This window comes from Odocoileus virginianus, chromosome 6 (assembly GCF_023699985.2).
Source record: "Odocoileus virginianus isolate 20LAN1187 ecotype Illinois chromosome 6, Ovbor_1.2, whole genome shotgun sequence".
NCBI classification, from domain to species: domain Eukaryota; kingdom Metazoa; phylum Chordata; class Mammalia; order Artiodactyla; family Cervidae; genus Odocoileus; species Odocoileus virginianus.
In genome coordinates this window covers 87,507,562-87,521,146 of record NC_069679.1, presented here as the reverse complement: position 1 = coordinate 87,521,146, position 13,585 = coordinate 87,507,562, and the positions used below count along the sequence as shown (strand labels likewise).

Here is a 13,585-nt window from a genome sequence, read left to right as displayed (position 1 = left end):
GGGCCCTGTGCGGCATGGCTCAGCGTTTCATTGAGTTAGACAAGGCTGTGGCCCATGTGATCAGTTTGGTTAGTTTTCTGTGATTGTGGTTTTCATTCTTCCCGCCCTCTGACAGATAAGGATACAAGGCTAATGGAAGCTTCCTGATGGGAGAGACTGACTGTGGGAGAAACTGGGACTTGTTCTGACGGGGCCATGCTCAGTAAATCTTTAATCCAACTTCTGTTGATGGGCTGGGCTGTGTTCCCATCCTGTTGTTTGACCTGAGACTGAAATATGGCGGAGGTGATGAAGATAATGTCACCTCCGGCAGAAGGTCCCATGCACGCACTGCTGCCCTCAGTGCCACCGCCGACCCGCGCGTCCGCCAGAGACTCCTGGACACTCCCGGGCAAGTCTGGGTCAGCCTCTCATGGGGTCACTGCTCCTTTCTCCTGGGTCCTAGTGCACACAAGGTTCTGCTTGTTTTGATATGAGAGTTGGACCATAAAGAAAGCTGAGCACTGGAGAATTGATGCTCTTGAACTGTGGTGTTGGAGAAGACTTTTGAGAGTCCCTTGGACTGCAGGGAGATCCAGCCAGTCCATCCTAAAGGAGATCAGTCCTGAGTGTTCATTGGAAGGACTGATGCTGAAGCTGAAACTCCAATACTTTGGCCACCGGATGCAAAGAACTGACTCATTGGAAAAGGCCCTGATGCTGGGCAAGATTGAGGGCAGGAGGAGAAGGGGATGGCAGAGGATGAGATGGTTGGATGGCATCACCGACTCGATGGACATGAGTTTGAGCGAGCTCCAGGAATCAGTGATGGACAGGGAGGCCTGGCGTGCTGCCGTCCATGGGGACACAAAGAGTTGGACACGACTGAGCGCCTGGACTGAACTGAGCTTGCGCTGTGCTCCGTCGTGTCAGACTCTCTTCAGTCTTTGTGCTGTAGCCGCCAGGCTCCTCTGTCCACGGGGTTTTTCAGGCAGGAATACTGGAGTGGGCTGCCATTTCCTCCTGCAGAGGGTCTTCCCACCCAGGGATCACACCTGCATCTCCTGTGTCTCCTGCATTGCAGGCAGATTCTTTACATGCTGAGCCGTTGGGGAAGCCCCTGTTGGAGCTCAGCCACTCCTACTTTTCAGCGTTTTGTCTGTGACAGCTTCCGCCCGTAGCAGCAGAGCTGGGCATGTGCCACGAGACCGCATGGCCCAGGAAGCCTGGAATATTCACCACCCGACTCTTTAAAGGAAAGGTTTGTCAAGTCTTGACCCAAAAAAAGATTTGTTTCCCACCTGTTGACCATATACATCATCGCAAAATGAGTAAAACTATTAAATTAATCAAATATTATTTCAGAGCAGAACATTTACATGGTATATAGAGTCAAGGTTCGAGGATCCACCTGATCTACTTAGGGATATTCGTCTTTTTAAAAAAACCTATATTTGGTATCTTCAAGTCTCCTGTTGTCAAGAAATCAAATAAATAAATAAAAACAGTAGCCACTAGTTTCATAAGCGCTTCTGAAACACCATGTCTTGTGTCCCCCTTCTGGCTCTATGGCAGCTGTTAGCTATCAAATACTATTTCTAGAACTGTGCTGACATCAGTCGACGATCGTACACAAAGCTGTTTGGCAGGACATACACTGAGCAAGTTGAGGTTGCTAAAATGAAACAGCTCTGTTAAAATTAACTCTATTCACATCTTTCGGAAAATATCAAAGTTTGCCAAATCAAACCCTTCCTATATCAGTGGGGAAGAACCATTTGCCAACCTCTAAAAAGGTAATTTAGACACAGGAGAGCAAAAAAAAAAAAAAGAAAAAGGAAAAAATCCTCCAAAATTAAAATGATAAAACAAAAATTTGCTTGACAGCAAAAGTACTTCCAAATGTATGAAATTGAATCCAAAACTGAGCCTGCAACAAATTTAACTGACAAGAAGGTCTGCATAATGGACTTGGTTTTATTATTAATGCTAATATAGGTACTTTTTTGTTCTATTGTGCTGATGGCGAGAAGATAAATGCCCACCGAGGGCTCTAAAATATCTTCACTCCATTGAAATACTGATTGTAGTTAGAATGCAAACACTCATTCTTCACTTGTAACAAAAAAAGTTTTGTTTTTTTTTTTTTAAAGAAAGTGCTACCGTAGAGGCCATTTCATAATCAAGTACAGCTTTGAAATAGAATTTCTTAAAATAACTAAATGCAACATTTTTTTAAAAAAAGGTTTATTTGTAAAATTTAAAACTATGTAGATATTTTATCAAAATGATAAACACATTCCTTACGTGATTCTTAATTAGCACCTCTTTAAAATGAATAATTAGCCTCACATAGTCCTTATAATTCGTGACTGATGTTTTCATTCAGAGCAACCCATCAAATACTGTATGATATCACGAATCTGTGAAAACTAAGAAAAGAATACAAAGAACTGTGTATGCAAAGCAGAAACAGATTCATAAATGGAGAAAACAAGCTAGTGATTACTTGAGGGAAGAGGGCAGGGGGAGGACACGCGAGGGTATAGGACGAAGATGCAACTACTATGTATAGGATAGAGGAGCGGCAAAGATGTATTGTATAGCATAGGGGATTATAGCCATTATCCAGTAATAACTTTCAATGGAGTATAATCTATAAAAATACTAAATCAGCATGGCATACACCTGAAACTAATATGATGCAGTAAATCAAATATACTTCAATTTAAAAACAGAAACCAAATGGTGTAAATCCTTTTTTCTGCCAACTCACTTCTCCCTGAAAATCAGTATTTAAAGTTCTCTCCTCCTGCAAAGCCCAAGTCACCTGGGGGATGGGCCGCAGCCAGACAGGGCTTGCAGAGGTGGGAGCCGTGCCCAAGAATGCTTGCAGTGGGAAGGGCCAAGGGTCTGGAAGCCAAGGGGTTCAGGCCAAGGCTGGAGTCTGTCAAGCCAATAAACCAGTAAATCTGAGAAGGAGCAATTGGGTTTTGGAGATCAAGACTAGCAGAAGGTCAGAAACTCTTGGATGTTAGTAACAGTAAGGAAATAGGCTCTTAAGGTAATATCTATTTGTGTTTGCTTTTATGAACCTTGTTTATACTTCTCCCCAGTTGCATGCAGAGTAATGCTTACAGCTACTTTGAGAGTGAAATGACTGTGGATAAACCTTGATCCTGGCTGCAACCAGTCCCTAATTATAAGAAAGCCGTTACAGACCTTAGTAACGTAGAGATTATTCCAACAGCAGTTACACCCATGGTCCAAGCCTGTGCTAATCACTCTAAAGTCTCCAGCCACTTGCCTTCTCTATTAATTTATTTACCTCTTCCCACCTTCTAGATGTGTCTGATCTCTGGTAGACAGAATTTTAAGGCCTCCAGGGTTCTCCAGTGCTGTGGTGTGCACACCCTCTATAATCCCTTCCTCCTGAATGTGGGAAGACTAGTGAGTATGATAGGACATCCCTCTGAGACAGGAAGGGGGCAGGGCACAACCTTGGAAAGAATGACAGAAACTGATGAGACCCACGTAGGTCCCAGATGGCAGAGGTACTTCCGTTGTAGAAAGAAAGGAAAGTGAAGTCGCTCAGTCATCCAACTCTTTGCAACCCCATGGACTGTAGCCCACCAGGCTCCTCCATCCATGGGATTTTCCAGGCAAGGGTACTGGAGTGGGGTGCCATTTCCTTCTCCAGGGGATCTTCCTGACCCAGGGATTGAACCCAGGTCTCCCGCATTGCAGGCAGACGCCTTACTGTCTGGGCCCCCAGGGAAGCTGCCATTGTGACACATCAGTAAACTAGATAACACGCCCACAGAGGCCACGATAGCTCCAAGGCTGACCGTAAAGGTAAAAAAGTGGGCCATGACCCAGTTCCTGGAAATCCCCACCCTTTCCCCTGAGTAGCTGGAATACTCTTCCACTCAGCCCGTGAAATTCCCCGGCCCGTCCAACACTGGTAACCCCGAACCTTGTGACTCTTGCCTTCCGAGATGGCCTACATTGTGTCTATGGAGTGAGCCTCCTCCCCGAACCTTCTTTCACTTGGCCACGGTTAGCTCTTGAGTTCCTTCCTGCGCGAAGCCAAGACCCCACACTTGGCGGCCATCCCAGAGACTCAGCCGTCACCTGCGATGTGACCACGCTCTCTCGCCCCACTCTCTTTCCTGTAACACCTCCTTGCATCAGGTCACTCCTCAGCGACTGAGTTCGTCAGAAGGGAAATTACCCTGGGTGGGCATCATCAGCCAGTGCTTCAGAAGAAGGCAGACCGTCAGAGGAGGGGAGTGTCCTGCTGGCCTCAGGTTGAAAACCAGACTGCCGTGTCATCAGAGGGGGGACACCTGGTAGGGACCTCAGGGTGGCCGCTGGGAGTTGCAAGCCGTTCCTTGACTACACAGGTACGATGAAACGGGTTCTGCCAACAACCAGGGAGCTTGGGAAAAGGTCCAGGGCTTCAGAGGAGACCTCAGCCAATAGGCAGTTTGCAGACTGGTGAGACCCTACAGAGAGAACTCAGCTCAGATGTTCCTGGATTCCTGGCCTGTGGAAACTGCAATAATAAATTTGTGCTGTTTGAAGTCACTAAGTTTATGGTAATTTGTCACACAATTACACAATTACAATTACATACCGTTTATGGTAATTTCTCTGAGTAATGTGTTCAGTTTTTGAAACTTAGCCTGAAATTCTCTAAAAAGACTATATGAGGATTTGTGCATGATCTAACCCCTGCTGTCTCTCTAAGACTCCATCCAACGAAACGTAACCACCATAATGGAAATATATTTATGCAGCTGATGTGGCAGCCACTAGCAACCTAGAGTACCGGGCATTTGAAATGAGGCCAGTGCAACCGAGGAAGGGACTTTTCATTGATTTACACATGACTAGCCATATGGAGAATCCCAAGGACAGAGGAGCCTGGTAGGCTGGGTCCATGGGGTCGCTAAGAGTCGGACACGACTGAGCGACTTCACTTTCACTTTTCACTTTCATGCATTGGAGAAGGAAATGGCAACACACTCCAGTGTTCTTGCCTGGAGAATCCCAGGGACGGGGGAGCCTGGTGGGCTGCTGTCTATGGGGTGGCACAGAGTCGGACACGCCTGAAGCGACGCAGCAGCAGCAGCAGCAGCCATATGTGGCTACTGGCTGTCCTCATGGATGGTACAGTTCTAGATTAGTAATCATGAAGACAACAGCCTTTGCTTTCGATGTTCTTGATTACCAGTAGCTCTCGTCTGAGTTCGGTTTTTAAAAAATTTTAATTAGAGTTGCTTTACAATGCTGTTAATTTCTGCTCTGCAGCAAAGTGGATCAGCTAAATGTAAACACATGTCCCCTCTCTTGAATTTCTCTCCCATTCAGGTCACCACAGAGCGTTGAGCAGAATTCCCTGTGCTGTATGGTAGACTCTCATTGGTTATCCCTTGTATACATAGTCATGTGTATATATCCATCCCAGTCTCCCAGTTCACCCTGTGTATGTCTGTTCTGTGTCTCTATTTCTGCTTTGCAGATAGGTTCATCTGTATCATTTTTCTAGATTCCACATATATGCCTTAATATATGATATTTATTTCTAACTTTCTGACTTCACTCTGTATGAAAGTCTCTAGGTCCACCCACGTCTCTGCAAATGGCACAATATTGTCCCTTTTTATCTGAGTAATGTGTTCAGTTTTTGAAACTCAGCTGGAAATTCTCTAAAAAGACTATATGAGGATTTGTGCATGATCTAACCCCTGCTGTCTGTCTTCAGCTCATTCTTTTCTCTAAACCTTCTTCGGTCATTTGAATGATCAAGGTCTTTCTCACCTGGAGTCTCCCCTTGATAAAGAGACTCTTCCTTTTATGCTTTATCTGTCTAATACCTACTTAATATTTAGGTCTCAGTCAAAATGTCACTTTTCCAGGAGAAGAATTCTCTGACACCCTGCATCCGTTAGCTATTGCTCACAGTAGCTGCATCACAAAATAAGCTAAAACTCAGTGGCTCAAAAAATAATTATTTATTATTGCAGTTCATGTACCTTCGGATCTGTTGGGTCAGCCCAGATCTGATGTAAGCTGGGCTCACACGTGTGCTTGTGGGATGGCTGGAGGCTTTGCCTTCAACCAGGATTGACTGGAACACATCGGAAAGGTTGGGTTGCTTTGAGTATCTCTCCTCCTCCTGGGACCAACAAGGTAATCTGGGCATGTTCTTCTCACAGCAGTGGCAGAAGTGCAGTGTGCTTAGACACTCAGTTGTGTTCAACTCTCTTTGACCACATGGACTGTAGACCACCAGGCTCCTCTGTCCATGGGATTCTCCAGGCAAGAATATGGAGTAGGTAGCCATTCCCTTCTCCAGGGGATCGCCAAAGCCAATATAAATACATGCCTTGAGGCTCTTGACTCTTGAGACTTAGACTCAAGACCAGCACAACATCACGTTTGCCTCCTTCCCTTGGTCAAATCAAATTCCAAGGCCAAAGTGTAAGGTGGGCAGTGCACTCCACCCCTTTTATGGGAGGGGTTGAAACAATGATGACAAAGGGCTTGGATATAAGAAAGGGAGGAGAATTGGGGTTGATAAAATATTCCATATTTGCTTCGTTTAAGTTAGAGTCTTCATTCTTTTGCAGTTGTCAAGTCATCCTTAATTAAATTATTTTTCTTTTCAGTTCTTAACTAGCTGGGCCAGTCTGTAGGCTGCAGTGTTGATGGTTGCCACCCTCACGGTATCATAGATGAGATGCTTCATTCTTAGTGTTTCATAGGAAAGACTTTTCTTTTAAGGCTTCTGTACTTGGTAAGTGTTTACTGTTTGGGAGATTACTTATTTACCGACAGTCTCCCTCATCACGTTGGGAGCCCAATGAGGTCAGGAGTCATATTTATTTTATTCACTGTGGTGTCACCAGAACCTGCCATGCTCAATTATTTATTGAATAAAAATGAACAAAATTTCTGGAGAACATTATAAACACTGAATATGGTCTGATGAGTGGGATCTGACAACAGATAGTTAAAGGCTGAGCACAATTTATAGCTTTTTTCAGAGCATGAGGAGGATCATCTGATGAATGAATTAATGAAAATCAAGAGAAGTAATTGAATAATAGGAGAATGTGTGTATGTGTGTGTATGAATATATAAGGGCAAGAGAATCAGAAGGAAAAGGGGGAGGGAGGGAGGGAAAAGAAAGAAGGAAGGAAGAGGCAATTGATGGTTCACAGCAGTTAGAGACCAGACACATCTACCCTTGGCACTGTCATCCTCTAACCGTCAAATGAGTAATCAGCCAGAACACACGTAGCCTCAGAGCCACGCAGAGTGACAGGCCCTGTGTGTATCATATCACTCACGTTTGAAGATGCTGATTTCCAGTTGTGCCGGTGTTTCTCCAGAGCGAACTTGCACCACAAACAGTCCAAGACGCAGATCACAGGATGTCCACTGTTTATAAACAGCCACAGCAGCTGTTCTTATAGGCTCTCTTTTCTCTCTTTATCTCATGGACCATAGAGAGTCTCCACAATTTAAAAGTTGCTCCATCTTCAACTGAAATACTCCAATTATTCTGTTATCTGGGAATTCTCAGTTCTGTTTGTAAGAGATACATAGCCGTCTTTGATTTTCATGGAGCCATACGGAGTTTCAGAGACAAACACGACTTTTTGGCTTGGTGTCCATCTAGTTGGTCCTAGATTCCAATCAAGATTTCAGATGGTTCTTCTATTTGCACGCATGGCGTATACATGTCCTTTTAAATCAGGATCACAAATAGCTACAAGATGTTAACAACACGGTGCCATCTTTGCTGCGAGCAGCATCTTGAACTCCAGGTCACTGACAACAGTCTAATCCTACTGACGAGACGCAGCAGGGTCCAGGGCTTCTAAATGTCTTGGAGAAACTTGGTGTTTGAGAAGTTGTGTGCTTGCTATTTACACTGATTTAAAAGCTCACACAAATACTTACTGAGCACCTACTCTCTTCTGATGCTGGAAGTATGAAGCTGTATGACCAGATCCCATCCTCGTGGGGCACCCAATCTAGGGGTGAAGCTGATGGGTGTAAACTAATGGTGCAAAGAGATGCGATGCTCGTTTTAAGAGCGATGCATACAAAGTCAGTGGGCACTTGAAGGAGGAAGTGATTGATTTTGCTTGAAGGGCACTCTGAGAGGGAGGTGAGGCTTAAGCTTAGGACAAGTTGGAATTTGATAAATGTGTAATGGGTGAAGGGCAGAACAGGCAGGAGATGAAATTTGAGAGATGTCAGGGTCCAGAGAGTGGAGGACCTCCTTTGATTGTATTAAGAAGTCTGGGTTTTACACTCTAGGGTTGTAGTTTTTAAAATGTGGTCTCAGACCACCACCATCACCTGGAAACATCTTTGAAAGGCAAACCATTGGTCCTGGCCTTAGACTTACTGCATCGGAAACTCTGGGAATGGAACCCCATGATGACCTTTGTTTTAAGGGGTTCTCCAAATGAGTCTCCAGTGTGCTCAGGATTGGTACTACTGCTCTTGGTGATGAGGGGCCAGGAGAACATCTGAGTGGGGAAGTGGCCGGATCAGATCTAGGATTTTTGAAAGGTAACTCTGGCCGTGACATGAAGGAGGGATTTGAATTGGGAGAGGGTCTGGAGGTGAGTGAAGGCAGCGAGACCAGTTAGGAGGCTATTAAAAGCATCAGTGGGAGCTGTGATAAGGAATCCAGAAGGAGGACCTTGCTTTTGCTCTCAGTAAGATGCAGAGATTTTAAAAGTGTGTAGGTTATTGAGATGCTTCACATCTCATTAAATAAATCAGTGGCAGATGAGCCCTGAAGCTACTGAAGAATTACTGTTCTGTGCTTACCAAGTCCCTTCAGTCGTGTCCGACTCTCTGCGGCCCCGTGGACTGTAGCCCGCCAGGCTCCTCTGTCCCCGGGATTCTCCGGGCAAGAACACTGCAGTGGGCTGCCATTCCCTTCTCCAGGGGATCTTCCGCACCCAGGGGTTGAACCTGGGCCTCTGAAGTCTCTTGCATTGGCAGGCAGGCTCTTTACTACTAGCGCCGCCTGGGCCAGGGGCTCAAAACTTGCCTAAACTAAGTAATCATGGAGCTCGTGCATATGAATGAATATGCACATTCATTTAAAGTAACTTGCAAATTCCTAGAAACTTTTTTTTCATTTCATATATTTGCATCAGGTACTAAAATATGGCTAGCATTCTAGAGGTTGTTGTTGAACAGTAGCTGAATTGTGTCTGATTCTTTGCAACCTCATGGACTGCAGCTCACCAGGCTCCTCAGTTCACCACTGTCTTTCAGAGTTTGCTGAAATTCATGTCCATTGAGCCCATGATGTTGTCCAACCATCTCGTCCTCTGCCACCCCGGCTCCTTTTGCCTTCAGTCTTTCCCAGCATCAGGGTCTTTTCTAATCAGTTGGCCCTTTACATCAGGCAGTCAAAGTTTTGGAGCTTCAGCTTTAGCTACAGTCCTTCATATGAATATTTAAGGTTGATTTCCTTTAGGATTGACTGGTTTGATCTCTTTGCTGTGCCAGGGACTCCCAGGAGGCTTCTCCACCATCACAGTATGAAAGCATCGATTCTTTGGTGCTCAGCATTCTTTACGGTCCCACCATAGCTTTGACTATAGATCTTTGTCGTCAAAATGTCTCTGCTTTTTAATACACTGTCTACGTGCGTCATAGCTTTCCTTCCAAGGAGCAAGTGTCCTTTAATTTCAAGGGTGCATTCACTGTCTGCAGTGATTTTGGAGCCCAAGAAAATAGAGTCTGTCACTGCTTTCACTTTTTCCCCCTTTATTTGTCATGAAGTGATGGGACCAGATGCCGTGATCTTAGTTTTTTGAATGTTGAGTTTCAAGCTAGCTTTTTCACTGTCTTCTTTCAACTCATCAAGAGGCTCTTTAGTCTCTTTACTTTCTGTCGTTAGAATGGTATCATCTGCCTATCTGAGGTTGTTGATACTTCTCCCAGCAGGCTTAATTCCAGCTTGTGATTCATCCAGCCCAGCGTTTAGCATGATATACTCAGCTTGTGAGTGTGCACGCCAAGTCGCTCAGTCGTGTCCGAGTCTTTGTGGCCCCGTGGACTGTAGCCCCAGGCTCCTCTGTCCGTGGGCTTCTCCAGGCAAGAGTCCTGGAGTGGGCTGCCATCCCTCCTCCAGGGCGTCTTCCCGACCCAGGGATCGAATCTACGTCTCTTACATCTCATACACTGGCAGGCAGGTTCTTTACCACCAATGCCACCTGAGAAGCCCTGGACTCTGCATATAGGTCAAATAAACAGGGCGACAATATACAGTACTGTCGTACTCCTTTCCCAGTTTTGAACCAGTCAGTTGTTCCATGTTTGGTTCTAACTGTTGCTTCTTGAAGAATTATGGATGGAAGTTCCCAACATTCATTGTTCAGGAGGCAGTGACCAAAAACATCCCAAAGAAAACAGAAATGCGAGAAGGCAAAGTGGTTGCCTTAGGAAGCTTTACAAATAGCTAAGGAAAGAAGGGAAGGGAAAGGCGAGGCAGAAAGGGAAAGATCTACTCAACTGAATGCAGAGTTCCAGAGAATAACAAGAAGAGATAAGAAGGCCTTCTTAAATGAACAGTGCAAAGAAATAGAGGAAAATAATAGAATGGGAAAGACTAGAAATCTCTTCAAGAAAATTGGAGATAGCAAGGAAATATTTCATGCAAGGATGGGCACGATAAAGGACAGAAGCCATAAGGAGTTAACAGAAGCAGAAGAGATTAGGAGAGGTGGCAAGAATACACAGAAGAACTATCCAAAAAGGTCTTAATGACCTGGGTAACCATGATGGTGTGGTTACTCATCTGAAGTCAGACATTCTGGACTGTGAAGTCAAGTGGACCTTAGCAAGCATTACCATTGATATGAACAAAGCTAGTGGAGGTGATGGAGTTCCAGCAGAGCTATTTAAAATCCTAAAAGATGATGCTGTTAAAGTGTTGCACTCACCATGTCAGAAAATTTGGAGAACTCAGTGGTGGCCACAGGACTGGAAAAGGTCAGTATTCACTCCAGTCCCAAAGGAGAGCATGCTCAAACTGTAATGCCACTGTGCTCCTTTCACATGCGAGCAGGTCAGTGCTCAGAACCCTCCAAGCCGGGCTTCAAGAATGTCCAGATGTACAAGCTGAGTTTAGAGAAAGCAAAGGACCCAGAAATCAAATTGCCAACATTCGTTGGGTCATGAAGAAACCAAGGGAATTCCAAAAAAATGTGAGTTCTGCTTCACTGATTACACTAAAGCCTTATGACTGTGTGGGTGACAGCAAACTGTGGAAAATTCTTAAAGAGATGGGAGTGTTCTGTAGAAGTTCCCAGTAATTTTGAAAATAATATAGTCCTTTAACTTGAAAAAGTTCACAACCCTAGACTTAGATAGGGTGTCTTGAATGCTATTCTGCTATAATTATCGGTCATGAGGTTTGGCACAGCATTTGAAGTTCACCCAGACATGCAAGTTTTAATATTGTTTTTCTTCTCCAATATTTTTTTTCTCCTTGTGGGGTTGAGCTTGTTGGCCTGGTACTCAAAAGATTGTTTAGTTCCTCTTAGTGCTTTGCATATGATTAGAATACTGGCCACCAAGTAAGTGATGATTCTTACATTAGAGCTTTGCAGTCTGAAACACCCAAATCTCCCAAAGGTATCATTAGTCAAAAGATTAGTTTATTTTATAAACTGATTATAATTTCTTTTTACAAAGACGACATCTCTTTATTAAAACAGGTAACATTAAAAAGCAAAGAAGATAGCCCCATAGAGCAAACGGCTATAAGAAAAATGCATGCCTAAGTACGTTTGCTACATTTCTCATCCATCCTTGAATCCGATCAGTCACTGTTAATCTTTGCTGCGCTTTTTTAAAATGAATTATTTATTTGTTTATTTTTGCAGGGCTGGGTCTTGCTGCTGCGTGGGCTTTCCTCCAGGTTCGGGGAGCCGGGTCCTCCGGAGCTGTAGCGCGGGGTTCTCACCGCCGTGGCCGCTGATGCCGCGGAGCATGCGCTCCGGGCGGTGCGGACTTGGCCGCTGCGGCACGTGGTCGCGGCAGCGGCGTCCCCAGGCTTCGGAGCACAGGCTCGGGAACTGTGGCCACGGGCTCGGTTGCTCCGCCGCCGGTGGGATCTTCCCGGACCAGGGATGGAGCCCGTGTCCCCGGCACCGGCAGGCGGCTCTCTCCCACGGAGCCACCAAGGGAATCCAGTCTCGGTGGTATTCGTAAAGCTCTGTACCATCTCTCTTTCCCCAGTTACTGGAGTCTTTTCACTTCGATCAAAGCTTCTGCTGTTCTGACTAGTACCGTAGCTGTCATCAAAGGCCCTGGCTCTCAGGGCCACGAGGACAGGACCTGCTGTGTGTCTGGTAGGGGCATTAAGGAAAGGGGCTGTTCAGTGCGGATGGTGCCTCTGCTCACCATTACTTACCGCGGCTTTCAGGCCATCAGGTCCTTCTCACGTTGTATTAAAAATCGGAGACTCATCCTGAACTTCCTTCAGTGGGGCTGGATGCCTCTGATCAGGAGAGCCTTACCTCTGACTGCGTCCATCCTCCAAAGCATCCCATCTCCTCAAGCTTTGAGTTACATCATCTTTCTGTCCATGTAACAACTGCCATTAAAAAAAACAAAACAAAAACACTTAAAGACACGCAGAACATGTTTATATCAGCAAGATATAATGTTTATCTTAGGATTCTGCAGAAGCAGAGAGACACAACCAACAGGATGTATTACACCACACCCACACATACACATGTAGATTTTTAAGGATTAACTCATGGGATTTTGGGCTTGAATGCAGAGTTCCAAAGAATAGCAGGGAGAGAGAAGAAAGCCTTCCTTAGTGATCAGTGCAAAATAATAGAGGAAAACAATAGAACGGGAAAGACTAGAGATCGATTCAAGAAAATTAGAGATACCAAGAGAACATTTCATGCAGATGGGTTCGATAAAGGACAGAAATGGTAGGGACCTAACAGAAGCAGAAGATATTAAGAAGAGGTGGCAAGACTACACAGAAGAACTGTACAAAAAAGATCTTCATGACCCAGATAACCATGATGGTGTGATCACTCACCTAGAACCAGACATCCTGGAATTCGAAGTCAAGTGGGCCTTAGGAAGCACCACTATGAACAAAGCTAGTAGAGGTGATAGAATTTAGTTGAGCTATTTCAAATCCTGGAAGATAATGCTGTGAAAGTGCTTCACTCAATATGCCAGCAAATTTGGAAAACTCAGCAGCAGCCACAGGACTGGAAAAGGTCTGTTTTCATTCCAATCCCAAAGAAAGGCAACGCCAAAGAATGTTCAAACTACTGCACAGTTGCACTCATCTCACACGCTAGTAAAGTAATGCTCAAAATTATCCAAGCCAGACTTCAGCAATACGTGAACCATGAACTTCCAGATGTTCAAGCTGGATTTAGAAAAGGCAGAGGAACCAGAGAGTAAATTGCCAACATCTGTTGGATCATCAAAAAAAGCAAGATAATTCCAGAAAAACATCTACTTCTGCTTCATTGATTATGCTAAAGTCTTTGTGTGGATCACAATAAACTGT

At 44.9% G+C, this 13,585-nt stretch overlaps 1 long non-coding RNA gene across 3 annotated transcripts in view; it reads left to right on the top strand.

Moving 5' to 3' along the window:
- LOC110141338 (uncharacterized) overlaps positions 1 to 12,936 on the top strand; it is a 51,755-nt gene extending 38,819 nt beyond the window's left edge. For 2 of the 3 annotated variants that reach the window (XR_011488414.1, XR_011488412.1), the window contains one exon: positions 116 to 2,929. This is a non-coding gene — a long non-coding RNA (uncharacterized lncRNA). Of the gene's footprint in view, positions 1 to 115; positions 2,930 to 11,918 lie in introns of those variants that run through there. The other variant, XR_011488413.1, reaches the window with a different exon arrangement.
- The last annotated feature ends 649 nt before the right edge of the window (positions 12,937 to 13,585 follow it).